Here is a 9913-nt window from a genome sequence, read left to right as displayed (position 1 = left end):
CTGCCTCAGCCTCCTGAGTAGCTGGGATTACAGGCATGTGCCACCACTCCTGGCTAATTTTTGTATTTTTAGTAGAGGTGGGGTTTCACCATGTTGGCCAGGCTGGTCTCAATCTCCTGACCTCAAGTAATCCTCCAACCTCAGCCTCCCAAAGTGCTGGGATTACAAGCATGAGCCACTGTGCCCGCCCTTGAATCTTTTATAGTAAGGCCCATTACAACCTTTAATCTGGGGTTTATTTGGCTCAGCTGCTGAAGCAGTACCTTCTCAAGACTACTCAGTGTCCTGCATCTTACAGGTTTTTCCACTCGATCTGGTTGGAACACAGTTTCTGGTCCTTTTTAAATCCAAGTTTTGTTCTACTTGTTCTTCTCCAGTGCTTCTTTCTCAAAGTTTGGTCGTTTTCTTCACATACATGTACTGATGATCAGAACTCAGCTGAAGAGTCAAGGAGAACCCTTCTGAGTGCTTCTTTTGTGTAGTTCTCGCCTCTGATTTTTACCTTGCAAATTCCGATGCCTTCACCCCCCAGACCTTCATACTGTTTGTTTAACTAAAGTGGTGGCCAACATCTGTTTGGGTTGCTCCTCCTTGTGCTGCAGCCTGGAACCACTGGACTCACCTTTTTTGTTTCCTTCTCTGAGAAATCACTGTCCTGCATTGCCTGCTGTTGATATCTGAAAACAGTTAACTAATATTTTTGCTCAGTTTTTTAATTGTTTTAGGTGGGAGGTTAATTCTGGTCCCTGTTACACCATCCTGGGTGGTAGCAGAAGTTACAGCATAAAGTTTTAATTTCCTAATATTTTGTTAATTATATGGATAATTCAAATGTCGCATAAGAACATATTTTGCATCTTAATTTTTTGAATCATTTTATAAGTTGGAGGAAAAGTAGAAAAGCATGAAAGGTAGAAAATGAACAATTGACAAATGAGAAAATCATACTTTACCGAGATGATGTACTAGCTAATAATTAAGCAACTTAGGTAATATCGCAAAGGCTTTTAGAAAACATGTGCAAAAAATTATTTTAATTGCTTATTATGTTACAGGTGAGCCACTGCACCTGGCCAATTTATCTGCTCTTATAATGTAAAAGGGCTCTTGAGAACAGCTAGTTTATCTCAATGTAGTATATTAAGAATAGTCAAATATAGTTTTGTTTGTTTGTTTGTTTTTGAGACTTGGTCTCACCCTTCAAATGCCTTCTAATTTTTTAGAAGCCTAGGCTGGAGCGCAGTGGTGCAATCCTCAGCTTCCTATCTAGGACCACAGACACATATGCATGACTACAGATGTATGTAGGACTACAGACACATATGCATGTATACATGCCCAGCTAATTTTTAAATTTTTTGTTGACATGGGGTCTCCCTATGTTGTCGAGGCTGTTCTCTAATTTCTGGGCTCAAAGGATCTTCCTGCCTCAGCCTCCCAAAGTGCTGGGATTACAGGTGTGAGCCACCACACCCAGCCACTGCCCTGGTCTTTCAAAGCACTGGGATTATAGGTGAGCCTTAATTTAGAGATAGTATTTCCCTTTAGAGCAGAGATCAGGCTTGTTTACTTTCCTGTGTAATAAAGTTAATGTCTTCCTCCAGAGCAAAGGCCTTGCAGGTTTGCTTATAGTCCATTATGAAATATTCCAGTTTCTTATGCTTGGGCTTCCTCACTGTGATGCAGCCGCCTCACATGCACAGTGTCCACCAAGGCCACTCCATGTCACCCCATAGGACTGTGTGAATATTACCTATCCCACAACCAGAGAACCAGTGAAAGAAAATGGTGATAGATTATCTGGCCCCTACTATTGCATTGAGTAATCAATTGTCCTTTGTATCTTCTGCTGGCATCCATGAAACTGGCAGGCTAACTTACTAGCTTGCATGTAGGATAAAAATCTCACACCCTTTGCAGTTACTGACAGAAGCCACTGTTAAAAATTGGGTGTATAATTATATTCTATACATAAAATGTCTTAATGACACTGGAGAAAAATATCCTATAAAAGTTGCCGTTTAAAACTAACCAGAGTTCCGTGGCGGCTATGGCCTGGCCTCCCCTTTCGTGTCTGACTCGAGACACCAACTTACTTCCTGTTTCTAGTAGCTTAGCTCACACAGTTGGGGAGGAGTCAGAGGGACTCTACAGCCCCTGCTATCTTCCCTTGAATCCCATCCAGATCAGTTCCATATTCTAAACTGAATTTTTTCATAATATTGGCAAAACGGTGAGGAAACATTTTTTTAAGCAGCCCTAAAGAAAAAAATAGTCATTGACTCTTCCTAAACAGTTCTCCCTATAATATATATATTTTAAAACTTTTTAATATGCTGACTATACTAGAAATCCAGTTCTCTTGTAGGTTTCTCATTGAGGGCACAAACATTTATTTCCATCTTCTGTGTAACTATTCGTAAACTTAAAGATGATTACTAGAGCAACTTTCACCTTCCTCAGGTTAAACAAGCATTGTGCCTTTAACCTTTCCACATAAATTCTGTCCTCTAATTTTTAATCCTTTGGTTAATCATGCCTCTGGATTTTTTCCTATTTTCTTTATCCCTTGAATTTAGAGCCCAGAATCTGATACAGTACCCTAGTAAGGGGTTAATTCCTATTGCGTAGATTTTCGAGACCTGCCACAGACTAGTTGAGGGCAGATACTGTCTTTACTTTTCTAGTATCAGTAACTTTCTAGACATATAGGTGCTCAATATATTCTTACTGATTGGTGTATCTCAGAATTGTTTTTAAGTTGTAAGTCACAGTACCACTTTGCTGATTCATGTTTAATGTTTGCTTCACTATAAAAATCGTTCATAAAGTAAAAAACAGCAGGAAACTCTACAAATAGTGAACAATGGCTATGAATCTTAGATCCATGTCTGTTTTTTGTGAAAAGCATTCTTATTTCAATTAGCAGTCTTTCCATTCCCGACCACATATGCCAAAGGAATCATCATCAGTAATGCCATGTCTGCATACAAAAGATAACCCTTTATAATGACTCTTAGCTGAGTTAGCATTTTTACTTTTTTTTCTCTTTCTATTCTTATTTTTTTCTTTTTGCACCACTTGTTTTTGAAGCGTTTTTCCTTTTTGTATTTCCTTCTTTCTAGGGTTATTATGGTAGGCTGCATCTAAAATGGCTCCCAAGTACCGTACCTTTTGGTCTTTACATCCTTGTATAATTTCCTCCTCTTGTTCATGGGCTGTACCTAGTGACTTGTTTCTAAAGAATAGAATATTGCTGGCTGGGTGCAATGGCTCCCGCCTGTAATCCCAGCACTTTGGGAGGCCAAGGTTGGTGGATCACAGGTCAGGAATTCAAAGACAAGCCTGGCTAAGATGGTGAAACCCTGTCTCTACTAAAACTACAAAAATTAGCCAGACATGGTGGCAAGCGCCTGTGGTCCCAGCTACTTGGGGCTGAGGCAGGAGAATCGCTTGCACCCGGGTGGCAGAGGTTGGTGAACCAAGATCACGCCACTGCACTCCCTCCAGCCTGGGCAACAGAGCAAGACTCCATCTCAAAAAATATATATATGTATGTGTATATATATGTATGTATGTGTATATATATATATATATATGGCAAAGTGACAGAATGTCACATCTGAAATTAGGTTACAAAAGACTGTGAATTCCATCTTCCTCTCACTCTGTCTTCCCCTCTCACTTGCTCATTCCAGTGAAGGAAATTGCTGTGTTGCGAACTGCCCAAAGGATAGGTCCATGTGGCAAAAAAAATAGAGGGTAGCCTCTAGTCAGCAGCCAGTGAGGAATGGAGGCCCGGAGTCCAACACCTTGATAGGGACTAAGTCCTGCCAACATCAACACCTAGTCAAGCCTTAAGATGACTGCGGCACCCACCCAACACCTTCTGTACAGCCTATGAGAAACCCAGAGCCAAAAGACCCAGCTAAGCTTTGCCTAGCTTACTTACTCATAGACTGTAAGAAAATAATTGTTCAGGCCGGGCATGGTGGCTCATGCCTGTCATCCCAGCACTTTGGGAGGCCAAGGCGGGCAGATCACCTGAGGTTGGGAGTCTGAGACCAGCCTGGCCAACATGGAGAAACCCTATTTCCACCAAAAATACAAAAGTTAACCCAGTGTGGTGGCGGGCGCCTGTAATCCCAGCTACTCAGGAGGCTGAGCCAGGAGAATCGCTTGAACCCCGGGAGGCGGAGGTTGCCGTGAGCCAAGACTGCACCACTGCACTCCAGCCTGGGTGATAGAGCAAGACTCTGTCTCAAAAAAAAGAAAAAGAAAATAATTGTTTATTGCTTTACGGCACCAACTTTTGGGATAATTTTTTACACAGCAAGAGATAACTAATACAGATTCTGTTTGATAAATATTAACTTACACCTCAGATTTCACTCAAAGAAGTTAATATGCATGTAAGAAGATGTATTCTTTACCCAGCCAAGGGAAGCATTGCCTAGGAAAAACTTAGCTACTTGCCAACTGATTGTATCATAATCTCACTTCTGAGTTTAGAAATTAATCTTAAGGAACCGTAGTTTCCAGTCAGACTTTTCCATTTAAAACCATGAGGTTCTATTTTTACAAGTCATAGGTACCTAATTAGTTCTCCACTATTCTGTAAAATAATACACTCCTACTTCTGTGGTAACTCTGGTTAGTTCTGGAAATAAGTATTCTTTTTTTTTGAGACGGAGTTTCACTCTTGTTACCCAGGCTGGAGTGCAATGGCACAATCTCAGCTCACCGCAACCTCCGCCTCCTGGGTTCAAGCAATTCTTCTGCCTCAGCCTCCTGAGTAGCTGGGATTACAGTCGCGTGCCACCATGCCCAGCTAATTTCTGTATTTTTAGTAGAGACGGGGTTTCACCATGTTGACCAGGATGGTCTCGATCTCTTGACCTCATGATCCACCCGCCTCGGCCTCCCAAAGTGCTGGGCTTACAGGCGTGCGCCACCGTGCCTGGCAGAAATAAGTATTCTTTAGTACAAATTACCAGAGCCTGTGGACCTGAATGTATCAATCTATCTGATTACGCAGCCCCGATTTTGTGAAACTCAGCTGGAAAACAGACAACCTGACAATTCTCATAAATAGTTAATTTAAGAAATTCTTCTCTCCTCCTCCTCCTCCTCCTTCCTTCTTCTTTCTCCTCCTCCCCCCCATCCCCCTCTTCCTCCCCCCCTCCTCCTCTTCCTCCTCTTCTTTTCCTCCTCCTCATCTTCCTCCTCCTCCTCCTTCTTTTGATACAGGGGCTCTATTGCTCAGGCTGGAATGTAGTGGCACATGACACAATCATGTCTCATTGCAGCCTCAGCCTCCCAAGTAGCTGGGACCACAGGTGCGTACCACCATGCCCAGCTAATTTTTAAATTTTTTTTGTAGAGACAGTGCTTCAAGTTGCCCAGGCTAGTCTCAAACTCCTGTGCTCAAGCAATCTGCCCACCTCAGCCTCCCAAAGTGCTAGGATTACAGGTATGAACCACAACACCTAGCTACTATTTTATTTTTTGTAGAGATGGGGTCTCTGTTGCCCAGGCTGCTCTCAAACTCCAGGGCTCAAGTAATCCTCAAGTCTCGGCCTCCCAAAGTGCTTAGATTACAGGCATGAGCCACTGTTCCCAACCAAAAACTTAAGCTAAGCTGGTGAGTACATAGATGTTTCTTCAGTTATTTTTTAATCTACATATATGTTTTATATAGTCTTTGTTATGTGTAATACATTTCATAATAAAAACAAGGGTTAAAAAAATCAAACAAGCTTTTTGTCTTGTTCTGATATTTAAGATTTTGGTAAAAAGTTTAAGCTTTAAAGTGTGCTATATGGGCTGGTCCGAGTGCAGCGGTGTTTATGACTAATTGATCACAACCAGTTACAGATTTCTTTGTTCCTTCTCCATTCCCACTGCTTCACTTGACTAGCCTTTAATAAATAAATAAATAGAGTGCATATGGTAGTTAACCAAAAAAAGAGTGTTTTCTAAGCTTCCATTAAGTCTATCATACCCTGTAATTAATTCCCCTAAGACTGTGTAAGTTACCTGTTTACCGAAGAGCCGTTGCTTAGATCTTCCAAAGTTCATTAATCCTTTAGTTTTGGATGATAAAGAGTGAAAAAACAAACGTTAAAGAGAAGCCCACAGAACCAGAGAAAAAAAGAAATTGCCATTGCAGTTGCTTCCATTCTCATCCTTCATAGACACCTGCCAACACGGGTTGATGTCCTTTTTCAAACGTTTAGTCAGACCCCAAGTGCTACCTTTGACCCTGGTATTACAAGTCCCACTGAACTTTAACAATTACTATCTAACTACATTATTCAATGAATTGATATTACATGCTATCATTTTAAGTTTGGAATTAGATTAAATTTGGAAGTATAATGACAAATCTGGTTTTAGAACTTAATATCATTTAGAACTTCTGTTTATTATGTTTTGTAAATTCAATGCCATTTTTTACCTTTTTTTCTATTTCAAAGCTACTGAAAATCAACATTTTTTACCTTTTAAAATTATCTCTCTTTTTTTTATTCATTCAGCAAATATTTACATACTTATAGTAAAATTATATAAACCTGATATATAGTAATATGTCCAGAAATGTTCAGGATACAAATGCAGCAGTGAACAGACAGGCAAGCTTGTAGTCTTTATGGAGTGTATGTTCTACTTGAGGGAGGGATACAGAGTAGAGATTGCTAGACAAATGAAATAAATTACCAACTGGAATGTTGTTTGACATATTTTTCAATAATTCATGACCTATTGTTATCAGGGAGTTATCATATGTACCATGGTGTCATATTACCATATATCTTCCAATATAGGCTTGTAATAAAATGACAGTATACTCACACTCTCTTTTCTAAGAATGTCTTAACAGATGAAAACACACAACTGTGATGTTTGTATATTATATAATTAACATCTTAAATAACAGCTTTGAAATTTCTTAGTGATAGATTGCACTAAAATTTGAAACAGGGCTGGGCTTGGTAGTTCACACCTGTAATCCCAGCACTTTGAGAGGCTGAGGTGGGCGGATCACCTGAGGTCAGGAGTTTGAGGCAAGCCTGGCCAACATGGTGAAACCCCATCTCTACTAAATATACAAAAATTAGCCAGGCATGGTGGCGCACACTTGTAATCCCAGCTACTTGGGAGCCTGAGGCAGGAGAATCGCTTGAACAGGGATGCAGAGGTTGTGGTGAGCCGCGACTGCACCACTGCACTTCAACCTGGGAGACAGAGCTAGACTCTGTCTCAAAAAAATAAATAAGATAAAAATGGAGACAGATATACTTAGTATCATACACATTAAAACAGGAAATGATTAACCCCCATCACACGTATATTCAAAGTTAATGCCACTTGGTTTTCTTTTTCTTTGTTTTAGTAAAAATTAGTTAAAAATTAAGGAAAGAAACTATCCTTGAGAACCTGATCTTTACAATCAGGAGAAAGGCACACACAAAAAAAGAGAACCTGATGAAAATAATGAAATTAGTTATCACCTTTGAAGAGGGAAGGATTCAGGGAAGAAAGGCCAGTACCATCCATCTGCAATAGATTGCTTAATTGAAGATACTTAGCAAAAGCACCCTGGAGACTAATAAAACTGCCCAAAGGTTTTTCTCCTCTTTGATCTACATATTGTATCTCACATGAAACAAGTGTGACACACCACCTTAAACACAAACTTGCCATTTCCATTCAAATACCAAACTGGCCAACTATGGTGGATAGAGCGTTGTGTCTCCTTCCTGGTACAGCGTGCCAGTGAGGAAAGTCTCTGTTATATAACTTCCTGCATCTTCAAAACAAGTCTTCACGTAAGCGATATTACCACTGCTAGAAAGGTTCCACCCATCAGAATAGGAAATCCTCATCTGTTGCTGACAGCAATGTCACAAAGACCTTAAAAATGTTTAAATACCTTGAATAAACAGTTCAATTTCTAAAAAACTTAAGAAAATAATTGGATATTTGCAAAATGATTTATGTATATTGAGTTACTGCAGTGTTATTTTAGAATGAGAGTAAATTGGAAACCACCTAAATGTCCAGTAGCTGGAGATTGATTAGGTATAGGACATCCATAGCCACTCCAGTCTGGGTGACAGAGCGAGACCTCGTCTCAACAAAAAAAAAAACCAAAAATTAGACAGCCACAACTTTGGGTGGCCAAAGTACTGGCACTGATAGGAACAGCTACTTCAATAAAGGGAACAGAAAACTGAAAGCTATAAATTACACATTTTCTATTCTGTGCTTTGCTTTCCAGGAAGTCACATGTTCATTAGACTCTTTTATATTTAAAAACTGGATAATGAAAAATAAAGAAAATGAAAAAAAAGGAAAACATTTAAAAAAGAAAAAAAACTGGATAACATATATATATTTTTTGAGACAGAGTCTCGCTCTGTTGCCCTGGCTGGAGTGCTGTGGCACAGTCTCGGATCACTGCAACCTCCACTTCCCAGGCTCAAGCAATTCTGCCTCACCCTCTGAGTAGCTGGGATTACAGGAGCCTGCCACCACGCCTGGCTAATTTTTGTATTTTTAGAAGAGATAGGTTTCACCATGTTGGTCAGGCTGGTCTCAAACCCCTGACTTCATAATCCGCCCACCTTTGCCTCCCAAAGTGCTGGAATTACAGGCATGAGCCACTACGCCCTGCCAAAAACTGGATAATACTTATTTCCCACCTTATAGTTACCTCCCAAAATACAGTCAACACAATGCTGTGCTTTGGCCACTTTGGCTAAGAATAATCCCAAATCAGTACATTAAATCAACAGTATCGACCAAATCAAGAGAGGTAGACTAATGTGTTCCAGCTCTCTGTTATGACCGAGCAGGAAGTTTCCAAGCAAACCTCCACCTCTCAGGAAGTTTACGTCAAACTTAGTATTTACATCCTGTTTAATATAGTCTTATTTTTTTTCTCAATTCTAGATAGCATTTGAATTAAAATGTTTGAGCAATCTGTCCTCAAATTGTTTTTTTTAACTGTCGATTGACTACATCTGTTCTAAGTGACACATGGAATGCTTCCATGGCTAATAATGATAAAAGTTAAAGATTGTTTTTAGAATTAAGTACCTATAATTATAACTATTTATATCCCTATACATCATCTCTTATTCATTTGATCTCTCAAGTAGGTCCTTGTTAACCATGTTCTGATTAATTCATTATGCAGTTAGTATACTATACACAAACAAATAAAACCCTCTGGAGCATCCTGATGTTTCTCTCCAGGACTTACTGTGTATTACTGATGTGGGAAAGGTGACATGGTGCTAGGTCTGACGCCTCTAGCAGCTGGCTGTATGACTTTGGCTAAGGCCCTTAAACTGTAGTTTTCTCACCTGAAAATAAGAAGGATGGGTTAAATGATCTTTAGTATATCTTCTGTGATTGTACTATGCCAGAGTGCCAATCTCTATCTTACGTATGGTAAAGTCACACTTAGAATAGAACATGCTGGCAGCCCTTCAGTTTACAAATTATAGTCTGGACATATGAAGAGAGATGGCTGTTTCTCAGTCCAAATGCCATTTCCCAGGAAAAGGCTCCAGCCAGCCCACATTGGGGCAGATGTCCATCCCTGGACTGTCATCTAGATTTGGGACAACCTGTGCTGAAAATGATGATTTTCACTACAATTCTGAGGAGTAGGCAGGAAAGGGAACTTTTTAGAAAGAGGATATAAGTAGAAAATCTAATTGTGATGGCCAGACACAGTGGCTCACGCCTGTAATCCCAGCACTTTGGGAGGCCAAGGCGGGCGGATCACCTGAGATCGGGAGTTCGAGACCAGCCTGATCAACATGGAGAAACTCCCATCTCTACTAAAAATACAAAATTAGCCAGGCATGGTGGTGCATGCCTGTAATCCCAGCTACTT

Source organism: Cebus imitator, unplaced genomic scaffold (genome assembly GCF_001604975.1).
Source record: "Cebus imitator isolate Cc_AM_T3 unplaced genomic scaffold, Cebus_imitator-1.0 Scaffold69, whole genome shotgun sequence".
NCBI lineage: Eukaryota > Metazoa > Chordata > Mammalia > Primates > Cebidae > Cebus > Cebus imitator.
The sequence above is the reverse complement of the archived record's forward strand: the minus strand, read 5'-3'. Positions refer to the sequence as shown.